Source organism: Mustela putorius, unplaced genomic scaffold (genome assembly GCF_011764305.1).
Source record: "Mustela putorius furo isolate JIRA1106 unplaced genomic scaffold, ASM1176430v1.1 tig00003896_pilon_pilon_pilon, whole genome shotgun sequence".
Lineage (NCBI taxonomy): Eukaryota > Metazoa > Chordata > Mammalia > Carnivora > Mustelidae > Mustela > Mustela putorius.
The window spans coordinates 6,448,530-6,463,038 of NW_025422045.1; the positions used below are offsets into that span (position 1 = coordinate 6,448,530).

A 14,509-nucleotide genomic window follows, 5' to 3' on the forward strand; every position below is an offset into this window, starting at 1 on the left:
CCATCTTTGGTGTAGGGGACCTAGAGTTAAAAGGTAGTAGTCCTCTGAGGACTTTATGGCAAATCGTGGGACTCCCCATGTGGATTTTTAAGAGGGCTCACTCAATGAATTCTTAGTAAGTCTTATTTAAGCCTTCTATAGCATAAATAATCACCTATCATCTTTTCAAGTTGAGAGTTTTATAGTGAGTGTTTTTCTTAATATTCAGATATGTGTGTGTGCGCGCGTGCGCACACACGCATAGCATACATGATGGTGATGGTAAAACCTGTCCACTCTAGCATCAGTGGGAGCTTTGGTGATGCAAGAACAGGATGACAGTGAGTGCTACCATTCACCACCTGTAAGACAGGGGCCACAAGAGTCCTCGCCAAGTCCGGGTTAGAAGTTACTTAAGCTTTCTTCTTCTTGCATACAAATTTAAATGTATTCTCGCAGCTTTCAGGACAACCCCAGCTATTTTGGGGACTTCAGTTGTTACAGGCAAATAATGAACGGAGGGCACGGCAGTGTCATGTGGACAACTTGAACCACCATGTGGGGTGGCACTAAGGTTGGATGGCCCTTGCTTGTGCTGTGGTCTGTTCTTGTTATGACTGAACCTCATGCATTTGGATGTTGCCGGGGAATGTCCAGAAGGATCCAGACTAATTCTGGAGCCTCAGGGATTCCCAGCTATCTAAATTTTTAGAGCCCTGACTTCATTCTGGAATCACTAAGGTTCTAGAAAGACTTTATGATGAGAGTGAAGTTGACCCTTACTCTAGACTCATTCCCCTATATGGCTGCTGGGGTCCTTTCTGTACAAGGAGTAGCATCTGGTCCAGTGGATGATACTCAGTGAGTCTCTATGGGTGAATAAATGGGTGACTGCATTCTTTAAGAAGTAAGCATTTTCTGCACTGTGCCATGAAATGTTTAAGTAATTGGCTTCCTGCCATCCTGAGAAGCAGTCAGGACTGAAACCCTCTTTTTTTTTAATCAGTTCAGTAGAGATTTTAGAACTAGAGGACCCACTGTCTCTCTCTGGTTTAAAGTTTTTCTACAACTAAAACCTGAGTAATAAATTACCCCACTGACCTCCCTGTAGGCAAGGAAGAAGAAAATTACACAAGCAGAACATGGGAGGCTGGTTTTCAGGGAAGAGCCATTACCCTTCCTTCTCTCTCTGCTGGTTTGACGACTGTTAATTATCTCATTCTGTACCTTCTTGGAGTAAAGAAAAACCTTTTAGAATTCTATATTTTGCTTTTATCCACCAGGGTATTGGGCATTAATAATAATGGTAGCAGCAAATACTGTGGTTTGGCTTTTCTGATAAGATCCTTGCTCTATGGTAGGTGAGTTTTCCATGAACTGAGACATGGTGTGTCTGTGTGTAACACTGGATTCGTGAGGTCACACTGGCTCTATGTCATGGTACTGACATAGGCCATTGAGACAGTGGCCTCCCAATCCAAATTTGTGTTCTGACTCCCAATTCAAAGTGTTTTTTCCATAACATGGTTTACCCAGGTATTAGTCAAGGCAGTGGAAGGGGTATGCTTTAAATTTGCTGAAAGGTAGTGGTAGTATTAAGGAAAGTAGAAAGCTGCTTAAATTAGAAGGAATTGGCCTAATTTTATTTTACTTTTTTTTTAGTAGAGCCCATAATTTCTTTTAGATATTTGTTTCTCTGTAATAAAAAGGAAAGAAATCAAATGGAGGAATTACATCTGCCTGTTTATCAAATAGTTGCTGAAAATCTCACCAATGTTGAGAAGAATAAATAATTGTGGGCCCTCAGGGAGCTTACCATGATATGGAAAGTTGGCTCAGAAACAATTACTCAATGTTCAGATTTTATGGAATACCCATTCATTCGCCAGGCCCTGTACTAGGCCCTGGAGTCACCAAGTCCTGGGTGTTGAGTACCGTCTGCGAGGGAAATAGAGGGTGTGACAAACATACGAGTCATGAACAAAGGATAGGCTTCCCCAGGGTGGAAGGGTAACTTTTTCTGATGCCATCTGGAACACTACCCTTCTCCCTCATCTACCCAGTCCTGTCCATTGTGTAAAGCTGAACTTTTATCTCACCCTCAGCCCGATGTTATTCTTAACTGATTTGACCCAAAGTTTGTCTTCATCCCATGGATCCTTCTGGTCCTCTTGCCATTGTGTCTACTTTTCTTTCCCTATTCATCTCTGCACCCAATATGGGGCTCAAACTCATGACCCTGAGATCCAGAGTCCCAGGCTCTCCTGACTGAGCCAGCCCTCTACTTTGTTGTTGTTGTCATTGTTGTTGCCTCAGCTTCTTGGTTACCTCTTAAAAGGGTCTTCTCTCTGGATGTGGGTCATACGTGTGCTGTGATGGCAGAAGCCCACCGAATTCAGCACCAGCCTTGTTCCAGCTCATGTATTCCCTGAAGCTCTCAAGACAGTGTCCTGTACATTATCAATGATGGGTAAATAATTACTGATTAACTACTTATCGCCCCCCTCTCTTGCTTTCATTATAGCCATGGGTCTGGATTCTTGCTGTGTCCAGGAGATATTTGTGCCCTAGATAAGTAGGTCTACATCTCAGTGTATTTGGTTGAATATGAGAGAAGATTCTATAGAAGGTCATGAAAATGAGTCATTTGAGGAATGAAATATTGAATTGCTTGGCATCAAAAGGCCTGGGGAGCTTCCTGTTTCTTTATACAAGGGAAGGGATGATGTCACAAGGAAGATAATCATTCTGTTTTATCAGAATTAGAATAACTGAAACTGAACTTGTGTGGTAATAGAATTTATTTAATTCCTAAAGAAAAGTGTGTGCTATGACCAAAGCCAGTCAGTCAAATTCAAAAAATAAGTTTTACCGCACCAATAAAATGCTTACAATCTCTTCCATGCTTGCTACAGGAATCCTAAGTACTACACATCTTTTGTCCCACCATCCTACAGTGATAAGCATTGTCTGTGCCTCAGTTAGTTTTGTTTGGTGGTAATGAAGTAAGACCCCGGTAGATGTCCCTAGCTTAAGAGCCCTCCTCAACCCTACCCGACCTAGTACTGTTGTGACTGTGGATAGAAATTATCATACCAATATGCCCGTGCGTTGTGCCTACACCAATATCTGCATCTATGCCTACGTGTGCATTTTAATAAGCACAGCATATATATAATTTCCCTGTAGATAATTACATATATTTGACTATATTGTTAGTTTGTGCCAAAATGGTTACTAATTTCCTGTATTTAAGAGAATTATACTAATTGAAATCTGAGTTGAACTGTAATTAGCTTGGTGTATTAGTTTACTGAGGGCAGCCATAATGAAGAACTGCAAACTGGTGGGTTAACCAATGGAAATCTATTGTTTCTGAGTTGTGGATGCTGGAAGTCCCAGATCAGGGTGAGCTTCTGAGGGCTGAGAGCGGGGAGCGTCTATTCCAGGCCCCTCTCTTTGGCTTAGCCGCCATGTTCTACCAGTGTCTCCTCACATTGCCTTCCCTCTGTGTGTGTCTCTGTGTCCACATTTCCCCCTTTTATAAGGACATCAGTCATTTTGGATTAGGGCTCACCCTAATGACCTTGTTTTACCCTGATTATAAATATCCTGTCCAAGCAAGGTCCCATTCTGTGGTTCTGGGGGTTAGGACTTCACCATATGAATATTAGCGGGGGAGGAAACAGTGCAACCAATAACACTACGTTGGGTGTTGTATCTGAGGATGGGTATCCATTTTACCAGCCATCACTGTTATGATGGAATACTGTTGCACAATTGCTGTAGAAGAGGCACTCACACTTACAAAGTCAGGAAATTCTTCAGTCCTGCCATTTCTTTAAGGATCCTTACCCTTTGTTTCCCACTCTTGATTGGTTTCTGCATTTCTTTTATTTTTCCAGCTTTATCCTAAGTTTTACATGGTTTTGAAATTGTTTTCCAAGAATTATTCCAGGTTGTAGACACGGATTATACATGCAACACTATCTTAAAAACAGTAGTTTAAAATACTGGGCCATACTCAACTGTGCTGTGAAGAGTTTACCATGTAATGTCCTTGCCCACAGGACATGTTTGTTTCTTCCCTGTGCTCTTGATGAAGTAATATTTAGGTGTATCGATCTAAATTTGACTTGGTTCCAGTATTTGGAAATGTAAATCTTGTCCATAACTCACTGATAATATTGGCAAGACTTTGGGTTTGGCTTTAGTAAGTATAGGAAACTGGTACTCTGTCAGAGTACTTCAATTTAGATAGTGTGTTTTTTTTTTTTGTAATTCTGGTCTGATCCACAAGGCAGTTCTAAAAACTTGAGCTGACAGAAAGCAAAGCATTGATAATTACTGTGTATGTCCACTATTTTCTTTAGTAGAGTCTAGTCCAGTCCTTTCTTCTGTCACTTCTATTCTTAGCAACATATTTTAGAATTTATGTTAAACATCTATCTTTCCTCTGCATCTTTTCTGTGAATCTGGCTTATTACCCATGCCAGATGTTTTCCCCCTGGTCATGCCTGTTGTCAATTCTGTCTTTTGATATGGTCCCTTGCAGCCTGAGCCCTTGCTAGCAGGATCATTCTGTGGACTAGATTGAACTATAAAATCTAGATTGATTATTGGCTTTCTTGGTTGTTAATGCATGTTCATTTAGCTAACCCATAAATCAAACTGATAATCTGTAGACACAGATTTTTTTATTGTCTTAATATCTTCTGGGTTGCTCCTTAAAAATACTGATGATTCCTGGGCGCCTGGGTGGCTCAGTGGGTTAGGCCGCTGCCTTCGGCTCAGGTCATGATCTCAGGGTCCTGGGATCGAGGCCCGCATCGGGCTCTCTGCTCAGCGGGGAGCCTGCTTCCTCCTCTCTCTCTGCCTGCCTCTCTGCCTGCTTGTGATTTCTCTCTGTCAAATAAATAAATAAAATCTTTTAAAAAAAAAAAATACTGATGATTCCTTTAAAAAAAAAAAAAGTCTAGCTTAAGCAAATATGAAAGAATAAAAATTTTTAAATAGAAAAATCATATTGCTGTCTTAGTTTATAATAGTGAAAACTCACAAGTGGCTGATACATACAAAAACAGAGCTAGAGCTGAGTAAATTATGATGGCTTACACTGTAATATCATGTATCTATTTTTAAAAAGTTTCTAGAAACTGTACAATCCTGTGGGAAAAGATTATTGTGTAATTGCAATGGGGGAAACATCAGAATACAGAATTACATAGAGCGTGTCGTCTCAGCCACATGAAATTAAGCATAAACAGAGGAAGATTGTCAAGATGTTAACATGGCTTATGTTTGGGTGGGGTGGGACCATTCACCGAAGCATGGATAATGACAGATTAGGGTTTAAGCCTCCCCTTCTCCTGTGGACGCCTGTTACTTGAGAGACGTTACCTCCTAAGCCTGATGATCCAGGGCAGATAGGACTTCTCTAACTGAACTGTTGAGTGACTTGTCAGAACGCAACGCATGACAATTCAGTTACTAACAAAAGCCTGAACAATATATACATTTCACCCATTTTACTGCTTTTCTAACACAAGCACTATGTTCATTTTTCCATGACGTCTTCCCGTTTTAACACACAGTAGGAGGCAGAGCCCCCTCTATCAAATCCCATAACCACAGTGTCCTGGTCACCTTACTTGGGGGATATCTGTCTTCCTTAGCATGGCATGATGTTGAAGAGCTGGTGACCTGATGTACAGAAAGGGTTTAGAATCCACGCAGGCACATAATTGGTTTTACATGTTTGCTGCTGATGATTAAAAAATGGAAAAAGAGATGTTTTCGTTCCTGCGTTGAGAAGGGAAATCCACAGTAAAGATTTATGTACCCTGCAGACAGCTGGACTTGACGACTTCTCTGTCTGAGATGGAGATATACCAGAGGCTAAATTGAGTTTAACTGAGACGTGGCAATTTTCAGATCTAAAATGGAGGGTGATCTTGAAATGTGTGCCCATAGAAAATGGGGACATTCTGGAAAAATCCCATCTAGTGTGTGAATGCTGGATTGGGACTGTGGTTCGACTCTGAGTCTCCAGAAACGTGTATTTCAATCAAGTTCCTTGCTTTGGTTCAGTTCTCCACACAAGTGCCAGATTTCTAGGTCTGAGCTCTAACAGAAATGCCCTTCTGATTTATGGTTCATGGATTAACATAGATAAGCCTCGAGAATATGTTTTTAATATTCCCTTTTCTCCTCAGCGTCCGCCCTTGCCAAAACCACATTCTGTTGCCTCTTTCAGTGATGGATGGTGCTGTGGGTTTGTAGTCTTGAACTCACGGGTCAGAGGTCAGTGCTGAAAACCTCCATAGCGAAAAGGATTTGGAGGGAAGGAGTAGGAGATTTCTCCGTGCCTTAACCGAAAGCAAGCCTGGTGGTGTGCCTTGTTGCTGCACAGCCCAAGTGCAGGCTGCTTTGGCAGACAGTTTTCGATCTAGTGGATGCTTTTTTAGCATTAAAAAACCCAAGCATGAGAAAGGGGACCTGAGAAGGAACTCGGAGTTCTTTTCATTCATTCTTCCAGGTTCAGTGTACAACATGCTGAATATTTTTTTCCAGATCCTTGCAGAACAAAGCCCTCTATTTTTCCCAAGTCAAACCCAGTCCATCTGTACCCATCCCCGTGGTGTTTGCCTTAGTGACTGAGCTTCTGTTTATCAGTGTCCGTAGCCTGGAGAATCTGCTTTCCTGGGATTTTACAGACTTGTCACCAGGGGTCAGGAAAAAAAAAAAAATACGGGGATGAGTGTATTCCCAGTTATCCCAACAGAGAGTAAATAATGCAGAGTTCTCCTGGTCTTGACCTTCACTTTCATTTTTCTTCTGTTATTCCTTGGACTTGACCTTTTATTTTTCTGTCCCATGTATTTTTGTAAATAGCCTCCAGTCATTTGAATGAGTTAGGGTCTGAGAGTTCGAAGTCAGAATTCTCTTTGGAGCCTTCTTCGTCCTCTAACTTGGGAGAGGGAGCAAATAGCAGGACTGCAAGGTGGGTTCCAGGGGGACTAAGACGTGGGGATGATTTATTTTGTCTCAGCAGCTACAGGGGAACAGTGACATTGCCGGAAAGCTGGTGCAGCCTTCTTAGTGATCTGAGGGAAACGAAGGCATATTCCACAGAAATACACTATCCTCCCAGACGATCTGTGAAATGGGGATGCAAAAATTAAAAAAAAAAAAATCTGTTATACTTTGTAAGCTGTTGTGCATACCAGGTGAGTCTGTGGAAGGGCCCTGGGACTCTCCGGTGCCAGATAAACACTAGACAGAACACCTCCGGTTGTTGCAATGGGGACCTGAGCTGGGGAGGGCTGGCACTGGAGCACGGATTATGGCTGAGGACTCCACAGGCTTAGGAGAGGAGTGGGATCCTGCACGGGGGGTGGTTGGAAGGACTAGTTTAGGAAAGCCAAGCTCGATGTTAGGCTTGTAGGTTGAGTAACGGGGGAAGAACTGGGTGGCTGGTGCATTTCGGACAGAGGTACGCCACAAGGCCTAAAATAATGGAGGTGGTTTTGTAGGAATTGAGATACATAGTTTTGTTAACATTTTAAGTTCTTACAGCGTGAATGGGAGAAGGCAAATGAGGGGATGGGAGGCCCTGACCCTGGGGCTGTGGGGTTCGGACCTGATTAGTCGCACCTTTCACAATTGTGTGTGTGTTAAAATTCTCTCCCAGCACCATTAGAACACTGCGAGCACGTAGATGTCTGCTCCGCTTCCTTGAGCAGGTCTTTTCCCCAATTCTTCTGCTTCTTATCAGCTCTGCCAGAGGTCTGCATCTGTCTGTAGGAACCCCCAACTCCTTAGAACTTCCTGGTAATCAGGCATCATCTTTAATAAAGGGGAGCTCTCGATTTGTCTGTAAGTTCTGAAATGCAACATTTTTAGATGGTACTAAGCGTGAAGTACTAAGTGCAGCAAGATTTCACTGGGAGGACATCTTTAGGACCAATGATCTCCTTTCTGATGGAATTTCATACGCCCGTGCCAAGAGCTGAGTGGGAATGGGAGAGCAAGTTGGAGGCATCCAACTTCTAGTTGGACTGCGTACGTAGCCGATGATTGTGGCAGCACAGGAAGGTCTGGTTGTGATTTCCTAGCATTAATCTCAAGATGACAGTTTCTTCATCGGAAAATGGAAAACACTGTCAAATCTTTTCCCATCATTGTGTACTCCGTATTGTGGGCACGCTCTTGGGCTTCGTTCTTGGAGGTGGGACTGCTGGCTGGGCCCTCCCTCCATGCATTAAATACAGCCTGAGCCCTTCTCTGTGGCGGGTGCTTTACAGTGAGCATGGCACATGGTCCCCGCCCTCAGGGGACCTCCACGTGTTCCCGACTGATTATGGCCTGGGTTCTTTTTCCAGGTTCTCATTTGCGGCTGGAGAACTTCATCTCCTAAGCCAAGAGGTTAAGCTTCCATAGTCCACAGAACAGGTTGTAGATGAGTAGAAGTAGTAGGGTCTGCTGGGTGCTAGGTGTCTGTCCTCCATCCATTCGTCATGCTAGTAGGGTGGATAATTCCTAATGACTAACTTAGAAAAAAAAATCTGTTCATGTCTTTCCCTGCAGTACATCTTAATTCCACAAACGTTGCCTAAGCATCCCCTGTGCGGCGGACATTGTACTAGGACTGAGATGGTACAGTCCTTCCTGTGGGAGGACGGTGAGGGAGGGAGACCCGGCCCAGCAAACGTATCCCTGATGCCGCCTTGTGTGTGTGTGTGTGTCTCAGTGTAGGTGTCCCGGGGGGCGGGCGAGCACCCTCAGCGGTAGCCCAGTGGGTAAAGGGGCATATGGGGCATTTGCAAGGCAGCTCTGGGTGCCAACCCCTTGGCTGGAATTTTTATTGACGTGCCCCAACTGCTGCTGAGTTCACACCTGTGTGGGTGGTTAATCATTTCCTCTCTGTTCCTTTATTGCCTGACCTTTTAACGGTCATTTCTAGTTGAGGTATGCAGAGTCGAGCAGTGTCCTGGCTTTCCTCCGCGAAGAACTAAAGAGAAATTCTTTTGTGAATGTTCTCCTTGCTCTTCTGGTCTCCCCACTCTGGATGCCCAAGGGGAGCATGACCATCCTGGTCTTTTTCTTTGTGGGGAGGAAATCCCATCAGCCGTGTTTATGTACCGTTTGCCCTGAGTTTAGGATCAGCTGCAGTTCTCGCTCCAGGGTTGTGAATGTGAGGGACTGTCTGGGGAGCCTCGCTACTCAGACTCTCCTCCTGGGCTCTCACTAGCTGGCAAGAGGGAGGTGTGAGGGGCCCAGTGGGGGAGGGGCAGGTCCTTCAGGAAGGCTGAAGATGTGGCTCCCTGATGAAGCTGGCTGCAGGTGGGATGAAAATGGGACATCATTCCTCCCCGAATGAAAGGCAGTTGGCACCCAGTGAACAGTCGCGTTGACCCACCCTGGTAGATGGTGACACATGGACCCCTGGAAGTATCTGGTGGGCTAAGTATCAGATACTGAAAGTTCTGTGTTTGAGCTGAGCCCCAAGGGCACCTGAGTACAGACAGCCCAGGAAAGCAAGATAGAGGGCAAGACCCTGGTTTTTGCTTTTGAGGCACCTCTGGCGAACTATGATCTTCTCATAGGATGGCTATTTACTCATTGACGGAGCTGTTCCCCCTCCCTCCCTTGCGGAAGAGCAGTTAAGGGGTGGAAAGAAAGGAAGCTCTTTCCTGGCATTTCTAGCGGAGAGCAGAATTGTTCACTGGAGACTGAGGTGAATGATAGGCCTATGTTTTATACAGACTTTTGGTTATAAAATGTTGCTGTTCTCAGGGCTGTATTCTGCCCGCTGAGGGGAGAGCAGGTACAGCCATCATTACTGGGTACAGTGGTCTTCCAGTGAGTCAGAATGGAGCCAGTGGCTGGAGGAAGACAGAGGAGAGGGGTGGTGGCCATCCTTACTTTCTTCAAGATCCGGGGTCCTTCTGAGGCATGGGAGCCTGGCCCTGTTGTCCTGCCGGCTGAGTACGACACCTCTGCTTACAAGGGAGTATGCAGGGCCCCATGACCCCTCTCCCAGGTCGCGTCTGGGCAGAGTTAATTGACAGGCCCCAGGGCAGGAGTCTACTCTGATGCCAGCCCTGACCCACACCACGGGGTACTCTTCTGCTCCCTGAGGCTCTTGGACTAAGGGAACCTGACCGATGTCCAGGATAGCCTGAGTGCAGGAGTTCCTTGTTCCACAAACACACTCAGCTTCATGGCTCATCCTTGGATAATTCTGCATCTCCAAAAAGCCATTTGATTGACTTGAACAAGGATGAAAACAGGAGCTGAACAGTGAACAGGGTCACTAGAAGGGGAGTGCTGTCTACGCAGGGATCTCGGTCATCTTTGCTCCGTAATGTCTGTGAACATGTCTACGACACAATAGACCTAAAATAAATAGCAGATGGAATTTTGCAGCTCAGACAGTGGCTGAATAGAGTATGCTGCTTCCAGTGTTTCTCCAACCCCTGCAGCTAAGAAGAGTAATAACAAACCCTTACCTGGTACTTTGTGCCTTTGACTTGTGTTCATAGATTTCTGCAGTAACCTTAGGAGGTTACTAGGAAGAGGAAGAAACTGAGGCAGGCTGCAGTTAAACAACCAGCTCAGAGCCATGAACTGGTAAGGCAGGAATGGAGTTGGAGCACCTCAAAGCCCTCACTGGTAAGGGCAGAGATCCGAGGGGAGGCTGCTCATCCTGGCCAATGACGGGCATTTCTTCGGCAAGGAGGAGCCCTTGGCTGAGCTGGGCTTGTTTGTTCCAGGGTGGACTGGCCAAAGCCTGGGCAGCCTGCACTGCTGCCACTATCCTGAGCTGTTTACAGCTCCTTGGGACCGAGAAGTGTTGACTTTAAAAGGAGAATGTCTGGGTTTCACCCCTGGTTCCATTGGCTCAGCTACCACAATGGATGGCATAGAAAGGTTCCACGTTGGCCCCAGGTGACCTTCACACATAAAATCAGGACAGAAATGGTCCGAGTGAGAAGAAATTATGAAAAGGAAAAGAATGTATCTTTTATGAACTTTATACCCTGCCTTTTAGCAAGAAACCCAAACCACAACAAAAAAGGACTTAAGACCTAGCCAGCTAGCGTACATTCAGATTGGGGTGAATGGAAACGAAGGACAGGATCATAAAATAAAGACAGGAGTTAGACTACAAAGCACTTGGCTTTGAGCCTTGTGGTAGCCACACCAAAAAAGAAGGAAACCTGTTCCTCTGTTCTAGGCTTCCTGCCTGGAGAGGCAGGAATTAGCCAGAGGGTTGGAGTACAGGGAAGTGGAGGTGAGGCTCCGTTTGTAGGCTGCACCGGTGCCCTGAGAACATCTCCCTGGAGAGGGAACAGAACGTTAGTCTTGATCACGGTGTGATTTTCTCAGGGCTTTAGTGGATGTATAGTGAGACTTCTCATAAGAGCTGAAAACACATACTCATTCTTATTTAACATATGTTCCTGTATGCTTTGGTCTTGTGATCTTTTTGCCATAAGCCAAGACTATTAACTTCAGCACGTGTCGGCTTTGCAAGTAGCTCACTGTGCTGTGCATGGGGCTAGAAACAGCTCACTGCCGTGTTCCCTGTGTAACTACAGTTAAGTTACCATGTCTTGGTTTCAGATCTCATTGATGTTTGCCTGCGTGGATCATCTTCTTGCGTGATAAAAATACAGTGTCTTTCACATACATGCAAATGTATAACCTTGTAGTTGATAAGCATCATTACATACCTGATTATGCATGTCTAAAACACTCCCGCAAAGGAAATCATCGGTCTTTTTCCATGCTTCATGTCGGGAACACTGAGAGCCTGGAGTAAGATGGTAACACTGGAGCCTTTTAGTCTTTTGGCCACTGAGCAATCCTCCGAGAGGGACTGATGTCGGTGGTTTGGTGTTTCTGTGTGTTACGTCGGCCATGTTGTAACATTTGAAGTGGTAGAAGAGTTGAGAACATGAGTCTCAAAGTGAATCTCCAGTGTCCCTCCTTATGCTGAATGTCTACTTGGAGCTAAGAATAGTTGTCTCCGTTCTGTGGTTTGTCCTGTGAGATGTTACGAGGAGAGGACAGGGGAATCCCGTGGGACGAGTTGGCCAAGCATCCAGTGTCTGCTGGGCAACTCCTTTCATGGGAGCCAGTCGCACCCCTGCTCTCTGAAGAGCAGAAGGAGGAAAAATGGCAGGCCTGGGAAGGGACCTGCACCCCAGGCTTCTTCCCAGTCCAGCGCCCTTTCCTGGAATGGCCTTGCCTACTGCTCTTCTCCTACAGGCCCAGAATGGAGATCATGCACGCTGAGGTGCCTGCCTCCTGGAAGGGCATTTAGCTGTCTTGGGACTATCTCTTGGGCCATTGTCAGGTGGACACCTTGTCTGTACAGATGCTGTGCAGATATGGAGTTCGTAGCAACTACATGGTACATATTTCTGGATAAAAAGCCTGAAGGGCATGAATGGGAGTCATTGCCTGTTGCTCCACTCCTGCCAAGAGACAGGGAGACAAGCCTGCACTTGCTCCGCCAGCCCCTCCTCTCTTCCTTCTCCTGAACCTGCTACTCTGGCTACCACCTCCCCTGGCCCCCCACCCCAGCTGCTTCTTACCTCAGCTCCCAGAGACCTCCCTGCCAGATTCGGTGGTTTCTCCATCCACATCTTCCTTGGTCTGTGATCAGCACTTAGCACAGGTGCTCTCTCCCTCCTGCTCAATGCACCTTCTTCTGGGCCCGCCCTCTCGGTTCTCCTTCTTCACCTACCACTAGGCCTCCCGGCCAGTCCCTTCCTGTCCTGATTTTAGAACCCTGTTCCAGGACTCCGTCCTCTGGTCTCTCTCTTCCTCACTTCCCTAGATCATCTTTCTAGTCCTAAGGATTGAAATATGAGCTTCTCCCCCCCATTATGTGTCCTGTTTTGTATTTGACCCTGTTTTACTTCTCCACTGAATATACCCCCAAAGAAACTCATTAGAGAGTTTTCACCCCAAACCTGTGCCTCTCGCAGCTTCCCCCACATCAGCTAGTGGCCTCTTCATTTTTCCAGTTGTTTTGGATAGAGATTTTCCTTCACTGCTGTGTATGTTCTGCTTCTCTCCCTCTGCTTCCTAAATCTCTGGGCTTCTCTCTGTGTTTCTTGTTGACCCACAGGGCTAGGTTCTGTCGGGTCTTTCTGTCTGCTCCCTGCTGTTCCATCTGCCCCTTTCTCCTCCCCTGTGTGTCTTCTGTTCCCTTTTGAGCTCCAGTGTTTATGGTCTTGTTGTTAGGTTCTGCGTTCAGCCCCATGTCATGGCTCTGCATTTTCCTTTGATGGACTCTCTCTTGGCTTGGCTAGAGGGACCATGAATTTGCTCTGCAGAAGGCCCAATTATTAGCCTGGGAAGGACAGCCTTCATGAAGGGACACTTAAAATACTTCATTTTCTCAGGGAATGGAAGAGATTAACCATCCCATTCTCTCTGGTGCATTCCATAAATGGCACCCACAATAGAGTTCCAAGGTCTTTACCACTGACCATCAGTCACGCTCCTGAAACCTCACAATTTTCACCAGCCCCAGAGGGGTAGACTGTTCTACAATAGACTATTCCAGATCTGAGTAAGATCTCTACATTACAGTAAATTTGTCAATTGATGTCTAGAGTTTAAGTTTTCCCCCCAGAGTTGGGTAGACCCCTTCATCTGTGGCTTTAAAAGTCCTTGATATTGAAGGTGGAAAATCCCTGGATATTTTGAACCTTCTGCCTTGGCAGCAGTGCGGCCACTGCCCAGGCTGTAGTAATTGATTCAGTTTGCAGAAGAATCCCAGTGAACACAGCTGCTGTTTATTGAGAACTGTATCTGTATCTTGACGTTTTTCAAGAAATCTTTTCACAGGCAGTTCATTCAAAATGTAAGTAGAGGTCGAAATGACTTTATAGTGGTTGCTTGGTGTGGCTATATGGAAACGCTGCCCACGGATTCCAGAACATCTGTTTAAAAATGTCCTCTGTCTCCAGTTGACCCAGTCAGCTGTTGTTAGGAAGCCGGCAACCAATCAAGCATGTGAAGAAGTGACACCCCAGGGGCACCCACAGCCTGGGCCTGGTCAGCCTGTGGCCCTCTCTGCTTCTTGGCTGCCTCATTGCTTCTTAGCATTTGCATTCTTAAGTGGGAAGGGGGCATCAAGGCAGCTGGGGTTCAGCTTCACTACCTGTAGGCTCTCTAAGAGAACAAGGGATAAAAACTTGAAATTCCTGTGGATTGATGTTATCGACGCAATGCTGGGATTCTAATGGCTCCTAATCTGAAACCTGTTGTTGTGTTTGCCAGGAAGCCAGCTGGGCCTGTGTCAGGTGCAGGGAAGAATCCTCTCTCGTGTGCCTGAGCAAGGAGCATTTGATGGAGGCTGGCTTGGGGTTGAGGGTTAAGGTTCTGGCTATGGAAGAGAGCAGGTCATCAAAATAAGCCATAAGCTGCCAACTCAAAGGAAATGGACCAAGTTTTTGGATTTAGGTTTTAAAAAGAAGTCATTTATGAAATAAAACCTAGCCTA

General features: G+C 45.6%; 1 protein-coding gene across 5 annotated transcripts in view; it reads left to right on the forward strand.

Moving 5' to 3' along the window:
- The window catches only part of TLN2 (talin 2), a 423,915-nt gene that overhangs the window by 207,746 nt on the left and 201,660 nt on the right, over nt 1–14,509 (forward strand). The gene's annotated exons all lie outside the window — the stretch shown is intronic.